The following is a 17,326-nucleotide window of genomic DNA, read 5'->3' as shown; positions in this document are numbered from 1 at the left end:
AACATGATAACCAATACACAACAGAAGCAGATGTAGATTGCTTATCAATGCCGGGATAGAACAGTTGTGAATTGAGTAGAAGAAGGGCCCCTGAATTGATACTTATTATATACAGCCTGTAAGATAATGAAAAATGCAGGCTAGGAAAGGAGATGCAAATATCAATGTATTAGAAAAATACATAAAGAGGAGTGATTTGCTTTTATTCATTCAAGGCTAGAAAAAATCAACATACTATTGCAAGCATTCATACACCACCAAATAGAAATAAACAATTCTGACATTAAACGTAAAGGTGACGATGCATTTGTATCATCACCTTGAGAAGGGTCACCGAGGAATTGAGCCCAGGGCTTCTGCACTTAAACACCAGAAACACTCCACTAAACTAAGATGCCTGTTGGTGCCAACAATTCCCAAAGTTAATGCGTGTTCTAGGTGAGCAATGAACAGAATGCAGGGCTCTTTTCAAAGCGAGGTCTGTGAATCAACAGATACATCCACATGCCAATTACTTTAGTGTTTTTAGGAGAATTCACTTTCTTGGAACGAGTCTGCATGAAACCATCTTCAGGGCCTGGACAATTTCATGGCAAAACGGCACCTCTCAACATTGCAGCCAAGACAATATAACAACTGTTTCTGCCCGGTTTCGAACCGGGGACCTTTCGCGTGTGAGGCGAACGTGATAACCACTACACTACAGAAACAGATGTCTACAGTTGATTCTTCTGTGATGAAACTTCTCAAAACAGGCTATTCCAAGGGCCTCTGGTTTTAGATTTCTTTCATGCAACCTTCCCAGACAGCCCTAGCTGAACGCTTGTATATGCCATGCAAGTTCAGCATTTTTGCAAAATGCTTAAAGAGAAATGTTTCCTAGTTGCTCAGGCAGGGCAAGGTTAAAAGCATGAGACTCTAGCAAATATTCATCCACTACTGCAAAGAGAAAATTGATATTGGCTTTGAAATGCATACTGCAATACTACTTTAAAAAAGCACCAATGAAAGGGCTCGTCCGGGATTTGAACCCGGGACCTCTCGCACCCAAAGCGAGAATCATACCCCTAGACCAACGAGCCTTCGAAAGGCCCGCACCTCTGAAAAGCTAATACCAGCTCTAAGCACGCAATGAAGATCATGCTGGGGACGTTTTCATGCTTGGTCTGTGAATATACATGAAATTCAGTGTCAACTTACCCTTTCTCAAATGATATCACTATCATTTATAAGTGTCCCCTTTTATTTTGTCCCAGCATTGGACACGTCTTACAGAAAGTCAGCACTTATTTATCTATTTCTGCATTGGCTAGACCCTAAAGAGAAAGAATAAAAAGCTGTTCATAGCAACATAAGAAACACATGTTGCATTTTCTCTCAAATGCTTATTCCCTTTGTGCAAATCGGAATGCCAAGGTGAATAACTGGGCCACAGATTCTGGCTAATTATCTTTCCCTTGAATGCAAGTAGCAATAAAAACGGCCTAATGCAGGACTAAAGCATTCCATGCAAGCCTCTAACATCATAACATAACTGAGCTGCTGGTAGCAAGCTAAGCAATACCTTCCCAAAATGAGAAGTACATGTGCTAATCCGCTCAATCAGCGCTCGATCAGGCTCGATCAGGCGAGATATAGAAAAGGTGGAAAGGGTCCAAATGGCTGTCCCTTCCTTTTTAGGGTGGGTCCTTCTGACTATCATAGGATTGCTTGTAAGAGTGGCCAGGGTCAGAGAAAAAACTTTCAACCCTTCTTAGTGTTCTATCCAGAAGCAGGCATTTTCTGTGCCTTTAATTTCAGGCTTTTCCCAGCAGTCTCTGTTCTGCCTATGTACGTTAACAAAAGCAGTGCTTATTCATCACTTACTCTAATGTCCTTACTGTCCAGAAAGCTCTGCCTAAGTATGCTTTTTTTCTTTTTCAGTGAAATTCTAAATGTTTTTTCTGCCCAGTCTATGGCAGTAGAATGCTGCTTATGATGCCACATTTTGTTGAATCACCAAGGTACAACTACAGAGGAATATATGAGTCTGAACGACATGGAACTCTTAGCTAACACATCACAATGTGTGATGCTTGCCAACCAAGCACTAGATTCTGGAGCGCTGATGATCAGAACATTCTGCTCCTGAAGGAAAGGAAAGACAGCTTGATGGAAAATAAAGTCTCAGTTTATAGTAACGCTCTCTCTCTCCCAATATCTATCTATCTATCTATCTATCTATCTATCTATCTATCTATCTATCTATCTATCTATCTATCTATCTATCTATCTATCTATCTATCTATCTATCTATCTATCTATCTATCTATCTATCTATCTATCTATCTATCTATCTATCTATCTATCTATCTATCTATCTATCTTTATATATGGATACCTGCGTACACATACATATAGATATGCCATGCATTCCTTTAGATTTGTTCCAACCTCTTACCATTTATTTGAGAATCCCTACTTTTCAAGTGACTGCAAATGAAGTCATTTCCGGCACTTTTTGGCCGGTGCAAGGTAACAAAAACACATGACAACTTTTAATAAAAATCATTGGTCTCTTTGTTAACGCGCACTGTCAAACATGGGGCTTTCACACGTCAGGTAAACATGATAACCAATACACAACAGAAGCAGATGTAGATTGCTTATCAATGCCGGGATAGAACAGTTGTGAATTGAGTAGAAGAAGGGCCCCTGAATTGATACTTATTATATACAGCCTGTAAGATAATGAAAAATGCAGGCTAGGAAAGGAGATGCAAATATCAATGTATTTTAGATTTCTTTCATGCAACCTTCCCAGACAGCCCTAGCTGAACGCTTGTATATGCCATGCAAGTTCAGCATTTTTGCAAAATGCTTAAAGAGAAATGTTTCCTAGTTGCTCAGGCAGGGCAAGGTTAAAAGCATGAGACTCTAGCAAATATTCATCCACTACTGCAAAGAGAAAATTGATATTGGCTTTGAAATGCATACTGCAATACTACTTTAAAAAAGTACCAATGAAAGGGCTCGTCCGGGATTTGAACCCGGGACCTCTCGCACCCTAAGCGAGAATCATACCCCTAGACCAACGAGCCTTCGAAAGGCCCGCACCTCTGAAAAGCTAATACCAGCTCTAAGCACGCAATGAAGATCATGCTGGGGACTTTTTCATGCTTGGTCTGTGAATATACATGAAATTCAGTGTCAACTTACCCTTTCTCAAATGATATCACTATCATTTATAAGTGTCCCCTTTTATTTTGTCCCAGCATTGGACACGTCTTACAGAAAGTCAGCACTTATTTATCTATTTCTGCATTGGCTAGACCCTAAAGAGAAAGAATAAAAAGCTGTTCATAGCAACATAAGAAACACATGTTGCATTTTCTCTCAAATGCTTATTCCCTTTGTGCAAATCGGAATGCCAAGGTGAATAACTGGGCCACAGATTCTGGCTAATTATCTTTCCCTTGAATGCAAGTAGCAATAAAAACGGCCTAATGCAGGACTAAAGCATTCCTTGCAAGCCTCTAACATCATAACATAACTGAGCTGCTGGTAGCAAGCTAAGCAATACCTTCCCAAAATGAGAAGTACATGTGCTAATCCGCTCAATCAGCGCTCGATCAGGCTCGATCAGGCGAGATATAGAAAAGGTGGAAAGGGTCCAAATGGCTGTCCCTTCCTTTTTAGGGTGTGTCCTTCTGACTATCATAGGATTGCTTGTAAGAGTGGCCAGGGTCAGAGAAAAAACTTTCAACCCTTCTTAGTGTTCTATCCAGAAGCAGGCATTTTCTGTGCCTTTAATTTCAGGCTTTTCCCAGCAGTCTCTGTTCTGCCTATGTAAATTAACAAAAGCAGTGCTTATTCATCACTTACTCTAATGTCCTTACTGTCCAGAAAGCTCTGCCTAAGTATGCTTTTTTTCTTTTTCAGTGAAATTCTAAATGTTTTTTCTGCCCAGTCTATGGCAGTAGAATGCTGCTTATGATGCCACATTTTGTTGAATCACCAAGGTACAACTACAGAGGAATATATGAGTCTGAACGACATGGAACTCTTAGCTAACACATCACAATGTGTGATGCTTGCCAACCAAGCACTAGATTCTGGAGCGCTGATGATCAGAACATTCTGCTCCTGAAGGAAAGGAAAGACAGCTTGATGGAAAATAAAGTCTCAGTTTATAGTAACGCTCTCTCTCTCCCAATATCTATCTATCTATCTATCTATCTATCTATCTATCTATCTATCTATCTATCTATCTATCTATCTATCTATCTATCTATCTATCTATCTATCTATCTATCTATCTATCTATCTATCTATCTATCTATCTATCTATCTATCTATCTATCTATCTATCTATCTATCTATCTATCTATCTTTATATATGGATACCTGCGTACACATACATATAGATATGCCATGCATTCCTTTAGATTTGTTCCAACCTCTTACCATTTATTTGAGAATCCCTACTTTTCAAGTGACTGCAAATGAAGTCATTTCCGGCACTTTTTGGCCGGTGCAAGGTAACAAAAACACATGACAACTTTTAATAAAAATCATTGGTCTCTTTGTTAACGCGCACTGTCAAACATGGGGCTTTCACACGTCAGGTAAACATGATAACCAATACACAACAGAAGCAGATGTAGATTGCTTATCAATGCCGGGATAGAACAGTTGTGAATTGAGTAGAAGAAGGGCCCCTGAATTGATACTTATTATATACAGCCTGTAAGATAATGAAAAATGCAGGCTAGGAAAGGAGATGCAAATATCAATGTATTAGAAAAATACATAAAGAGGAGTGATTTGCTTTTATTCATTCAAGGCTAGAAAAAATCAACATACTATTGCAAGCATTCATACACCACCAAATAGAAATAAACAATTCTGACATTAAACGTAAAGGTGACGATGCATTTGTATCATCACCTTGAGAAGGGTCACCGAGGAATTGAGCCCAGGGCTTCTGCACTTAAACACCAGAAACACTCCACTAAACTAAGATGCCTGTTGGTGCCAACAATTCCCAAAGTTAATGCGTGTTCTAGGTGAGCAATGAACAGAATGCAGGGCTCTTTTCAAAGCGAGGTCTGTGAATCAACAGATACATCCACATGCCAATTACTTTAGTGTTTTTAGGAGAATTCACTTTCTTGGAACGAGTCTGCATGAAACCATCTTCAGGGCCTGGACAATTTCATGGCAAAACGGCACCTCTCAAGATTGCAGCCAAGACAATATAACAACTGTTTCTGCCCGGTTTCGAACCGGGGACCTTTCGCGTGTGAGGCGAACGTGATAACCACTACACTACAGAAACAGATGTCTACAGTTGATTCTTCTGTGATGAAACTTCTCAAAACAGGCTATTCCAAGGGCCTCTGGTTTTAGATTTCTTTCATGCAACCTTCCCAGACAGCCCTAGCTGAACGCTTGTATATGCCATGCAAGTTCAGCATTTTTGCAAAATGCTTAAAGAGAAATGTTTCCTAGTTGCTCAGGCAAGGCAAGGTTAAAAGCATGAGACTCTAGCAAATATTCATCCACTACTGCAAAGAGAAAATTGATATTGGCTTTGAAATGCATACTGCAATACTACTTTAAAAAAGCACCAATGAAAGGGCTCGTCCGGGATTTGAACCCGGGACCTCTCGCACCCAAAGCGAGAATCATACCCCTAGACCAACGAGCCTTCGAAAGGCCCGCACCTCTGAAAAGCTAATACCAGCTCTAAGCACGCAATGAAGATCATGCTGGGGACGTTTTCATGCTTGGTCTGTGAATATACATGAAATTCAGTGTCAACTTACCCTTTCTCAAATGATATCACTATCATTTATAAGTGTCCCCTTTTATTTTGTCCCAGCATTGGACACGTCTTACAGAAAGTCAGCACTTATTTATCTATTTCTGCATTGGCTAGACCCTAAAGAGAAAGAATAAAAAGCTGTTCATAGCAACATAAGAAACACATGTTGCATTTTCTCTCAAATGCTTATTCCCTTTGTGCAAATCGGAATGCCAAGGTGAATAACTGGGCCACAGATTCTGGCTAATTATCTTTCCCTTGAATGCAAGTAGCAATAAAAACGGCCTAATGCAGGACTAAAGCATTCCATGCAAGCCTCTAACATCATAACATAACTGAGCTGCTGGTAGCAAGCTAAGCAATACCTTCCCAAAATGAGAAGTACATGTGCTAATCCGCTCAATCAGCGCTCGATCAGGCTCGATCAGGCGAGATATAGAAAAGGTGGAAAGGGTCCAAATGGCTGTCCCTTCCTTTTTAGGGTGGGTCCTTCTGACTATCATAGGATTGCTTGTAAGAGTGGCCAGGGTCAGAGAAAAAACTTTCAACCCTTCTTAGTGTTCTATCCAGAAGCAGGCATTTTCTGTGCCTTTAATTTCAGGCTTTTCCCAGCAGTCTCTGTTCTGCCTATGTACATTAACAAAAGCAGTGCTTATTCATCACTTACTCTAATGTCCTTACTGTCCAGAAAGCTCTGCCTAAGTATGCTTTTTTTCTTTTTCAGTGAAATTCTAAATGTTTTTTCTGCCCAGTCTATGGCAGTAGAATGCTGCTTATGATGCCACATTTTGTTGAATCACCAAGGTACAACTACAGAGGAATATATGAGTCTGAACGACATGGAACTCTTAGCTAACACATCACAATGTGTGATGCTTGCCAACCAAGCACTAGATTCTGGAGCGCTGATGATCAGAACATTCTGCTCCTGAAGGAAAGGAAAGACAGCTTGATGGAAAATAAAGTCTCAGTTTATAGTAACGCTCTCTCTCTCCCAATATCTATCTATCTATCTATCTATCTATCTATCTATCTATCTATCTATCTATCTATCTATCTATCTATCTATCTATCTATCTATCTATCTATCTATCTATCTATCTATCTATCTATCTATCTATCTATCTATCTATCTATCTATCTATCTTTATATATGGATACCTGCGTACACATACATATAGATATGCCATGCATTCCTTTAGATTTGTTCCAACCTCTTACCATTTATTTGAGAATCCCTACTTTTCAAGTGACTGCAAATGAAGTCATTTCCGGCACTTTTTGGCCGGTGCAAGGTAACAAAAACACATGACAACTTTTAATAAAAATCATTGGTCTCTTTGTTAACGCGCACTGTCAAACATGGGGCTTTCACACGTCAGGTAAACATGATAACCAATACACAACAGAAGCAGATGTAGATTGCTTATCAATGCCGGGATAGAACAGTTGTGAATTGAGTAGAAGAAGGGCCCCTGAATTGATACTTATTATATACAGCCTGTAAGATAATGAAAAATGCAGGCTAGGAAAGGAGATGCAAATATCAATGTATTTTAGATTTCTTTCATGCAACCTTCCCAGACAGCCCTAGCTGAACGCTTGTATATGCCATGCAAGTTCAGCATTTTTGCAAAATGCTTTAAGAGAAATGTTTCCTAGTTGCTCAGGCAGGGCAAGGTTAAAAGCATGAGACTCTAGCAAATATTCATCCACTACTGCAAAGAGAAAATTGATATTGGCTTTGAAATGCATACTGCAATACTACTTTAAAAAAGTACCAATGAAAGGGCTCGTCCGGGATTTGAACCCGGGACCTCTCGCACCCTAAGCGAGAATCATACCCCTAGACCAACGAGCCTTCGAAAGGCCCGCACCTCTGAAAAGCTAATACCAGCTCTAAGCACGCAATGAAGATCATGCTGGGGACTTTTTCATGCTTGGTCTGTGAATATACATGAAATTCAGTGTCAACTTACCCTTTCTCAAATGATATCACTATCATTTATAAGTGTCCCCTTTTATTTTGTCCCAGCATTGGACACGTCTTACAGAAAGTCAGCACTTATTTATCTATTTCTGCATTGGCTAGACCCTAAAGAGAAAGAATAAAAAGCTGTTCATAGCAACATAAGAAACACATGTTGCATTTTCTCTCAAATGCTTATTCCCTTTGTGCAAATCGGAATGCCAAGGTGAATAACTGGGCCACAGATTCTGGCTAATTATCTTTCCCTTGAATGCAAGTAGCAATAAAAACGGCCTAATGCAGGACTAAAGCATTCCTTGCAAGCCTCTAACATCATAACATAACTGAGCTGCTGGTAGCAAGCTAAGCAATACCTTCCCAAAATGAGAAGTACATGTGCTAATCCGCTCAATCAGCGCTCGATCAGGCTCGATCAGGCGAGATATAGAAAAGGTGGAAAGGGTCCAAATGGCTGTCCCTTCCTTTTTAGGGTGGGTCCTTCTGACTATCATAGGATTGCTTGTAAGAGTGGCCAGGGTCAGAGAAAAAACTTTCAACCCTTCTTAGTGTTCTATCCAGAAGCAGGCATTTTCTGTGCCTTTAATTTCAGGCTTTTCCCAGCAGTCTCTGTTCTGCCTATGTAAATTAACAAAAGCAGTGCTTATTCATCACTTACTCTAATGTCCTTACTGTCCAGAAAGCTCTGCCTAAGTATGCTTTTTTTCTTTTTCAGTGAAATTCTAAATGTTTTTTCTGCCCAGTCTATGGCAGTAGAATGCTGCTTATGATGCCACATTTTGTTGAATCACCAAGGTACAACTACAGAGGAATATATGAGTCTGAACGACATGGAACTCTTAGCTAACACATCACAATGTGTGATGCTTGCCAACCAAGCACTAGATTCTGGAGCGCTGATGATCAGAACATTCTGCTCCTGAAGGAAAGGAAAGACAGCTTGATGGAAAATAAAGTCTCAGTTTATAGTAACGCTCTCTCTCTCCCAATATCTATCTATCTATCTATCTATCTATCTATCTATCTATCTATCTATCTATCTATCTATCTATCTATCTATCTATCTATCTATCTATCTATCTATCTATCTATCTATCTATCTATCTATCTATCTATCTATCTATCTATCTATCTATTTATCTATCTATCTATCTATCTATCTTTATATATGGATACCTGCGTACACATACATATAGATATGCCATGCATTCCTTTAGATTTGTTCCAACCTCTTACCATTTATTTGAGAATCCCTACTTTTCAAGTGACTGCAAATGAAGTCATTTCCGGCACTTTTTGGCCGGTGCAAGGTAACAAAAACACATGACAACTTTTAATAAAAATCATTGGTCTCTTTGTTAACGCGCACTGTCAAACATGGGGCTTTCACACGTCAGGTAAACATGATAACCAATACACAACAGAAGCAGATGTAGATTGCTTATCAATGCCGGGATAGAACAGTTGTGAATTGAGTAGAAGAAGGGCCCCTGAATTGATACTTATTATATACAGCCTGTAAGATAATGAAAAATGCAGGCTAGGAAAGGAGATGCAAATATCAATGTATTAGAAAAATACATAAAGAGGAGTGATTTGCTTTTATTCATTCAAGGCTAGAAAAAATCAACATACTATTGCAAGCATTCATACACCACCAAATAGAAATAAACAATTCTGACATTAAACGTAAAGGTGACGATGCATTTGTATCATCACCTTGAGAAGGGTCACCGAGGAATTGAGCCCAGGGCTTCTGCACTTAAACACCAGAAACACTCCACTAAACTAAGATGCCTGTTGGTGCCAACAATTCCCAAAGTTAATGCGTGTTCTAGGTGAGCAATGAACAGAATGCAGGGCTCTTTTCAAAGCGAGGTCTGTGAATCAACAGATACATCCACATGCCAATTACTTTAGTGTTTTTAGGAGAATTCACTTTCTTGGAACGAGTCTGCATGAAACCATCTTCAGGGCCTGGACAATTTCATGGCAAAACGGCACCTCTCAAGATTGCAGCCAAGACAATATAACAACTGTTTCTGCCCGGTTTCGAACCGGGGACCTTTCGCGTGTGAGGCGAACGTGATAACCACTACACTACAGAAACAGATGTCTACAGTTGATTCTTCTGTGATGAAACTTCTCAAAACAGGCTATTCCAAGGGCCTCTGGTTTTAGATTTCTTTCATGCAACCTTCCCAGACAGCCCTAGCTGAACGCTTGTATATGCCATGCAAGTTCAGCATTTTTGCAAAATGCTTAAAGAGAAATGTTTCCTAGTTGCTCAGGCAGGGCAAGGTTAAAAGCATGAGACTCTAGCAAATATTCATCCACTACTGCAAAGAGAAAATTGATATTGGCTTTGAAATGCATACTGCAATACTACTTTAAAAAAGCACCAATGAAAGGGCTCGTCCGGGATTTGAACCCGGGACCTCTCGCACCCAAAGCGAGAATCATACCCCTAGACCAACGAGCCTTCGAAAGGCCCGCACCTCTGAAAAGCTAATACCAGCTCTAAGCACGCAATGAAGATCATGCTGGGGACGTTTTCATGCTTGGTCTGTGAATATACATGAAATTCAGTGTCAACTTACCCTTTCTCAAATGATATCACTATCATTTATAAGTGTCCCCTTTTATTTTGTCCCAGCATTGGACACGTCTTACAGAAAGTCAGCACTTATTTATCTATTTCTGCATTGGCTAGACCCTAAAGAGAAAGAATAAAAAGCTGTTCATAGCAACATAAGAAACACATGTTGCATTTTCTCTCAAATGCTTATTCCCTTTGTGCAAATCGGAATGCCAAGGTGAATAACTGGGCCACAGATTCTGGCTAATTATCTTTCCCTTGAATGCAAGTAGCAATAAAAACGGCCTAATGCAGGACTAAAGCATTCCATGCAAGCCTCTAACATCATAACATAACTGAGCTGCTGGTAGCAAGCTAAGCAATACCTTCCCAAAATGAGAAGTACATGTGCTAATCCGCTCAATCAGCGCTCGATCAGGCTCGATCAGGCGAGATATAGAAAAGGTGGAAAGGGTCCAAATGGCTGTCCCTTCCTTTTTAGGGTGGGTCCTTCTGACTATCATAGGATTGCTTGTAAGAGTGGCCAGGGTCAGAGAAAAAACTTTCAACCCTTCTTAGTGTTCTATCCAGAAGCAGGCATTTTCTGTGCCTTTAATTTCAGGCTTTTCCCAGCAGTCTCTGTTCTGCCTATGTACATTAACAAAAGCAGTGCTTATTCATCACTTACTCTAATGTCCTTACTGTCCAGAAAGCTCTGCCTAAGTATGCTTTTTTTCTTTTTCAGTGAAATTCTAAATGTTTTTTCTGCCCAGTCTATGGCAGTAGAATGCTGCTTATGATGCCACATTTTGTTGAATCACCAAGGTACAACTACAGAGGAATATATGAGTCTGAACGACATGGAACTCTTAGCTAACACATCACAATGTGTGATGCTTGCCAACCAAGCACTAGATTCTGGAGCGCTGATGATCAGAACATTCTGCTCCTGAAGGAAAGGAAAGACAGCTTGATGGAAAATAAAGTCTCAGTTTATAGTAACGCTCTCTCTCTCCCAATATCTATCTATCTATCTATCTATCTATCTATCTATCTATCTATCTATCTATCTATCTATCTATCTATCTATCTATCTATCTATCTATCTATCTATCTATCTATCTATCTATCTATCTATCTATCTATCTATCTATCTATCTATCTATCTATCTATCTATCTATCTATCTATCTATCTTTATATATGGATACCTGCGTACACATACATATAGATATGCCATGCATTCCTTTAGATTTGTTCCAACCTCTTACCATTTATTTGAGAATCCCTACTTTTCAAGTGACTGCAAATGAAGTCATTTCCGGCACTTTTTGGCCGGTGCAAGGTAACAAAAACACATGACAACTTTTAATAAAAATCATTGGTCTCTTTGTTAACGCGCACTGTCAAACATGGGGCTTTCACACGTCAGGTAAACATGATAACCAATACACAACAGAAGCAGATGTAGATTGCTTATCAATGCCGGGATAGAACAGTTGTGAATTGAGTAGAAGAAGGGCCCCTGAATTGATACTTATTATATAGGCTAGGAAAGGAGATGCAAATATCAATGTATTTTAGATTTCTTTCATGCAACCTTCCCAGACAGCCCTAGCTGAACGCTTGTATATGCCATGCAAGTTCAGCATTTTTGCAAAATGCTTAAAGAGAAATGTTTCCTAGTTGCTCAGGCAGGGCAAGGTTAAAAGCATGAGACTCTAGCAAATATTCATCCACTACTGCAAAGAGAAAATTGATATTGGCTTTGAAATGCATACTGCAATACTACTTTAAAAAAGTACCAATGAAAGGGCTCGTCCGGGATTTGAACCCGGGACCTCTCGCACCCTAAGCGAGAATCATACCCCTAGACCAACGAGCCTTCGAAAGGCCCGCACCTCTGAAAAGCTAATACCAGCTCTAAGCACGCAATGAAGATCATGCTGGGGACTTTTTCATGCTTGGTCTGTGAATATACATGAAATTCAGTGTCAACTTACCCTTTCTCAAATGATATCACTATCATTTATAAGTGTCCCCTTTTATTTTGTCCCAGCATTGGACACGTCTTACAGAAAGTCAGCACTTATTTATCTATTTCTGCATTGGCTAGACCCTAAAGAGAAAGAATAAAAAGCTGTTCATAGCAACATAAGAAACACATGTTGCATTTTCTCTCAAATGCTTATTCCCTTTGTGCAAATCGGAATGCCAAGGTGAATAACTGGGCCACAGATTCTGGCTAATTATCTTTCCCTTGAATGCAAGTAGCAATAAAAACGGCCTAATGCAGGACTAAAGCATTCCTTGCAAGCCTCTAACATCATAACATAACTGAGCTGCTGGTAGCAAGCTAAGCAATACCTTCCCAAAATGAGAAGTACATGTGCTAATCCGCTCAATCAGCGCTCGATCAGGCTCGATCAGGCGAGATATAGAAAAGGTGGAAAGGGTCCAAATGGCTGTCCCTTCCTTTTTAGGGTGGGTCCTTCTGACTATCATAGGATTGCTTGTAAGAGTGGCCAGGGTCAGAGAAAAAACTTTCAACCCTTCTTAGTGTTCTATCCAGAAGCAGGCATTTTCTGTGCCTTTAATTTCAGGCTTTTCCCAGCAGTCTCTGTTCTGCCTATGTAAATTAACAAAAGCAGTGCTTATTCATCACTTACTCTAATGTCCTTACTGTCCAGAAAGCTCTGCCTAAGTATGCTTTTTTTCTTTTTCAGTGAAATTCTAAATGTTTTTTCTGCCCAGTCTATGGCAGTAGAATGCTGCTTATGATGCCACATTTTGTTGAATCACCAAGGTACAACTACAGAGGAATATATGAGTCTGAACGACATGGAACTCTTAGCTAACACATCACAATGTGTGATGCTTGCCAACCAAGCACTAGATTCTGGAGCGCTGATGATCAGAACATTCTGCTCCTGAAGGAAAGGAAAGACAGCTTGATGGAAAATAAAGTCTCAGTTTATAGTAACACTCTCTCTCTCCCAATATCTATCTATCTATCTATCTATCTATCTATCTATCTATCTATCTATCTATCTATCTATCTATCTATCTATCTATCTATCTATCTATCTATCTATCTATCTATCTATCTATCTATCTATCTATCTTTATATATGGATACCTGCGTACACATACATATAGATATGCCATGCATTCCTTTAGATTTGTTCCAACCTCTTACCATTTATTTGAGAATCCCTACTTTTCAAGTGACTGCAAATGAAGTCATTTCCGGCACTTTTTGGCCGGTGCAAGGTAACAAAAACACATGACAACTTTTAATAAAAATCATTGGTCTCTTTGTTAACGCGCACTGTCAAACATGGGGCTTTCACACGTCAGGTAAACATGATAACCAATACACAACAGAAGCAGATGTAGATTGCTTATCAATGCCGGGATAGAACAGTTGTGAATTGAGTAGAAGAAGGGCCCCTGAATTGATACTTATTATATACAGCCTGTAAGATAATGAAAAATGCAGGCTAGGAAAGGAGATGCAAATATCAATGTATTAGAAAAATACATAAAGAGGAGTGATTTGCTTTTATTCATTCAAGGCTAGAAAAAATCAACATACTATTGCAAGCATTCATACACCACCAAATAGAAATAAACAATTCTGACATTAAACGTAAAGGTGACGATGCATTTGTATCATCACCTTGAGAAGGGTCACCGAGGAATTGAGCCCAGGGCTTCTGCACTTAAACACCAGAAACACTCCACTAAACTAAGATGCCTGTTGGTGCCAACAATTCCCAAAGTTAATGCGTGTTCTAGGTGAGCAATGAACAGAATGCAGGGCTCTTTTCAAAGCGAGGTCTGTGAATCAACAGATACATCCACATGCCAATTACTTTAGTGTTTTTAGGAGAATTCACTTTCTTGGAACGAGTCTGCATGAAACCATCTTCAGGGCCTGGACAATTTCATGGCAAAACGGCACCTCTCAAGATTGCAGCCAAGACAATATAACAACTGTTTCTGCCCGGTTTCGAACCGGGGACCTTTCGCGTGTGAGGCGAACGTGATAACCACTACACTACAGAAACAGATGTCTACAGTTGATTCTTCTGTGATGAAACTTCTCAAAACAGGCTATTCCAAGGGCCTCTGGTTTTAGATTTCTTTCATGCAACCTTCCCAGACAGCCCTAGCTGAACGCTTGTATATGCCATGCAAGTTCAGCATTTTTGCAAAATGCTTAAAGAGAAATGTTTCCTAGTTGCTCAGGCAGGGCAAGGTTAAAAGCATGAGACTCTAGCAAATATTCATCCACTACTGCAAAGAGAAAATTGATATTGGCTTTGAAATGCATACTGCAATACTACTTTAAAAAAGCACCAATGAAAGGGCTCGTCCGGGATTTGAACCCGGGACCTCTCGCACCCAAAGCGAGAATCATACCCCTAGACCAACGAGCCTTCGAAAGGCCCGCACCTCTGAAAAGCTAATACCAGCTCTAAGCACGCAATGAAGATCATGCTGGGGACTTTTTCATGCTTGGTCTGTGAATATACATGAAATTCAGTGTCAACTTACCCTTTCTCAAATGATATCACTATCATTTATAAGTGTCCCCTTTTATTTTGTCCCAGCATTGGACACGTCTTACAGAAAGTCAGCACTTATTTATCTATTTCTGCATTGGCTAGACCCTAAAGAGAAAGAATAAAAAGCTGTTCATAGCAACATAAGAAACACATGTTGCATTTTCTCTCAAATGCTTATTCCCTTTGTGCAAATCGGAATGCCAAGGTGAATAACTGGGCCACAGATTCTGGCTAATTATCTTTCCCTTGAATGCAAGTAGCAATAAAAACGGCCTAATGCAGGACTAAAGCATTCCATGCAAGCCTCTAACATCATAACATAACTGAGCTGCTGGTAGCAAGCTAAGCAATACCTTCCCAAAATGAGAAGTACATGTGCTAATCCGCTCAATCAGCGCTCGATCAGGCTCGATCAGGCGAGATATAGAAAAGGTGGAAAGGGTCCAAATGGCTGTCCCTTCCTTTTTAGGGTGGGTCCTTCTGACTATCATAGGATTGCTTGTAAGAGTGGCCAGGGTCAGAGAAAAAACTTTCAACCCTTCTTAGTGTTCTATCCAGAAGCAGGCATTTTCTGTGCCTTTAATTTCAGGCTTTTCCCAGCAGTCTCTGTTCTGCCTATGTAAATTAACAAAAGCAGTGCTTATTCATCACTTACTCTAATGTCCTTACTGTCCAGAAAGCTCTGCCTAAGTATGCTTTTTTTCTTTTTCAGTGAAATTCTAAATGTTTTTTCTGCCCAGTCTATGGCAGTAGAATGCTGCTTATGATGCCACATTTTGTTGAATCACCAAGGTACAACTACAGAGGAATATATGAGTCTGAACGACATGGAACTCTTAGCTAACACATCACAATGTGTGATGCTTGCCAACCAAGCACTAGATTCTGGAGCGCTGATGATCAGAACATTCTGCTCCTGAAGGAAAGGAAAGACAGCTTGATGGAAAATAAAGTCTCAGTTTATAGTAACGCTCTCTCTCTCCCAATATCTATCTATCTATCTATCTATCTATCTATCTATCTATCTATCTATCTATCTATCTATCTATCTATCTATCTATCTATCTATCTATCTATCTATCTATCTATCTATCTATCTATCTATCTATCTATCTATCTATCTATCTATCTATCTTTATATATGGATACCTGCGTACACATACATATAGATATGCCATGCATTCCTTTAGATTTGTTCCAACCTCTTACCATTTATTTGAGAATCCCTACTTTTCAAGTGACTGCAAATGAAGTCATTTCCGGCACTTTTTGGCCGGTGCAAGGTAACAAAAACACATGACAACTTTTAATAAAAATCATTGGTCTCTTTGTTAACGCGCACTGTCAAACATGGGGCTTTCACACGTCAGGTAAACATGATAACCAATACACAACAGAAGCAGATGTAGATTGCTTATCAATGCCGGGATAGAACAGTTGTGAATTGAGTAGAAGAAGGGCCCCTGAATTGATACTTATTATATACAGCCTGTAAGATAATGAAAAATGCAGGCTAGGAAAGGAGATGCAAATATCAATGTATTTTAGATTTCTTTCATGCAACCTTCCCAGACAGCCCTAGCTGAACGCTTGTATATGCCATGCAAGTTCAGCATTTTTGCAAAATGCTTAAAGAGAAATGTTTCCTAGTTGCTCAGGCAGGGCAAGGTTAAAAGCATGAGACTCTAGCAAATATTCATCCACTACTGCAAAGAGAAAATTGATATTGGCTTTGAAATGCATACTGCAATACTACTTTAAAAAAGTACCAATGAAAGGGCTCGTCCGGGATTTGAACCCGGGACCTCTCGCACCCTAAGCGAGAATCATACCCCTAGACCAACGAGCCTTCGAAAGGCCCGCACCTCTGAAAAGCTAATACCAGCTCTAAGCACGCAATGAAGATCATGCTGGGGACTTTTTCATGCTTGGTCTGTGAATATACATGAAATTCAGTGTCAACTTACCCTTTCTCAAATGATATCACTATCATTTATAAGTGTCCCCTTTTATTTTGTCCCAGCATTGGACACGTCTTACAGAAAGTCAGCACTTATTTATCTATTTCTGCATTGGCTAGACCCTAAAGAGAAAGAATAAAAAGCTGTTCATAGCAACATAAGAAACACATGTTGCATTTTCTCTCAAATGCTTATTCCCTTTGTGCAAATCGGAATGCCAAGGTGAATAACTGGGCCACAGATTCTGGCTAATTATCTTTCCCTTGAATGCAAGTAGCAATAAAAACGGCCTAATGCAGGACTAAAGCATTCCTTGCAAGCCTCTAACATCATAACATAACTGAGCTGCTGGTAGCAAGCTAAGCAATACCTTCCCAAAATGAGAAGTACATGTGCTAATCCGCTCAATCAGCGCTCG

General features: G+C 39.7%; 12 non-coding genes across 12 annotated transcripts; all 12 read right to left on the bottom strand.

The window, feature by feature from the left end:
* Positions 1 to 637: 637 nt before the first annotated feature.
* On the bottom strand, positions 638 to 710 carry TRNAV-CAC (transfer RNA valine (anticodon CAC)). The gene has a single exon. It is a non-coding gene; the product is annotated as a tRNA-Val (tRNA).
* Positions 711 to 1,010: 300 nt separating this feature from the next.
* On the bottom strand, positions 1,011 to 1,082 carry TRNAP-UGG (transfer RNA proline (anticodon UGG)). The gene has a single exon. It is a non-coding gene; the product is annotated as a tRNA-Pro (tRNA).
* Positions 1,083 to 3,008: 1,926 nt separating this feature from the next.
* TRNAP-AGG (transfer RNA proline (anticodon AGG)) lies at positions 3,009 to 3,080 on the bottom strand. The gene has a single exon. It is a non-coding gene; the product is annotated as a tRNA-Pro (tRNA).
* A 2,167-nt stretch (positions 3,081 to 5,247) lies between these two features.
* TRNAV-CAC (transfer RNA valine (anticodon CAC)) lies at positions 5,248 to 5,320 on the bottom strand. Its single transcript has one exon. It is a non-coding gene; the product is annotated as a tRNA-Val (tRNA).
* Positions 5,321 to 5,620: 300 nt separating this feature from the next.
* TRNAP-UGG (transfer RNA proline (anticodon UGG)) lies at positions 5,621 to 5,692 on the bottom strand. Its single transcript has one exon. It is a non-coding gene; the product is annotated as a tRNA-Pro (tRNA).
* A 1,906-nt stretch (positions 5,693 to 7,598) lies between these two features.
* TRNAP-AGG (transfer RNA proline (anticodon AGG)) lies at positions 7,599 to 7,670 on the bottom strand. The gene has a single exon. It is a non-coding gene; the product is annotated as a tRNA-Pro (tRNA).
* Positions 7,671 to 9,833: 2,163 nt separating this feature from the next.
* Positions 9,834 to 9,906, bottom strand: TRNAV-CAC (transfer RNA valine (anticodon CAC)). The gene has a single exon. It is a non-coding gene; the product is annotated as a tRNA-Val (tRNA).
* A 300-nt stretch (positions 9,907 to 10,206) lies between these two features.
* On the bottom strand, positions 10,207 to 10,278 carry TRNAP-UGG (transfer RNA proline (anticodon UGG)). Its single transcript has one exon. It is a non-coding gene; the product is annotated as a tRNA-Pro (tRNA).
* A 1,908-nt stretch (positions 10,279 to 12,186) lies between these two features.
* On the bottom strand, positions 12,187 to 12,258 carry TRNAP-AGG (transfer RNA proline (anticodon AGG)). The gene has a single exon. It is a non-coding gene; the product is annotated as a tRNA-Pro (tRNA).
* A 2,115-nt stretch (positions 12,259 to 14,373) lies between these two features.
* TRNAV-CAC (transfer RNA valine (anticodon CAC)) lies at positions 14,374 to 14,446 on the bottom strand. The gene has a single exon. It is a non-coding gene; the product is annotated as a tRNA-Val (tRNA).
* A 300-nt stretch (positions 14,447 to 14,746) lies between these two features.
* Positions 14,747 to 14,818, bottom strand: TRNAP-UGG (transfer RNA proline (anticodon UGG)). Its single transcript has one exon. It is a non-coding gene; the product is annotated as a tRNA-Pro (tRNA).
* A 1,906-nt stretch (positions 14,819 to 16,724) lies between these two features.
* Positions 16,725 to 16,796, bottom strand: TRNAP-AGG (transfer RNA proline (anticodon AGG)). The gene has a single exon. It is a non-coding gene; the product is annotated as a tRNA-Pro (tRNA).
* Positions 16,797 to 17,326: the final 530 nt, after the last annotated feature.

The sequence above is a fragment of the Lissotriton vulgaris genome, unplaced genomic scaffold, assembly GCF_964263255.1.
Source record: "Lissotriton vulgaris unplaced genomic scaffold, aLisVul1.2 SCAFFOLD_595, whole genome shotgun sequence".
In the NCBI taxonomy this organism is placed as follows: Eukaryota; Metazoa; Chordata; class Amphibia; order Caudata; family Salamandridae; genus Lissotriton; species Lissotriton vulgaris.
This window is presented reverse-complemented; position numbering and strand designations above follow the sequence as displayed.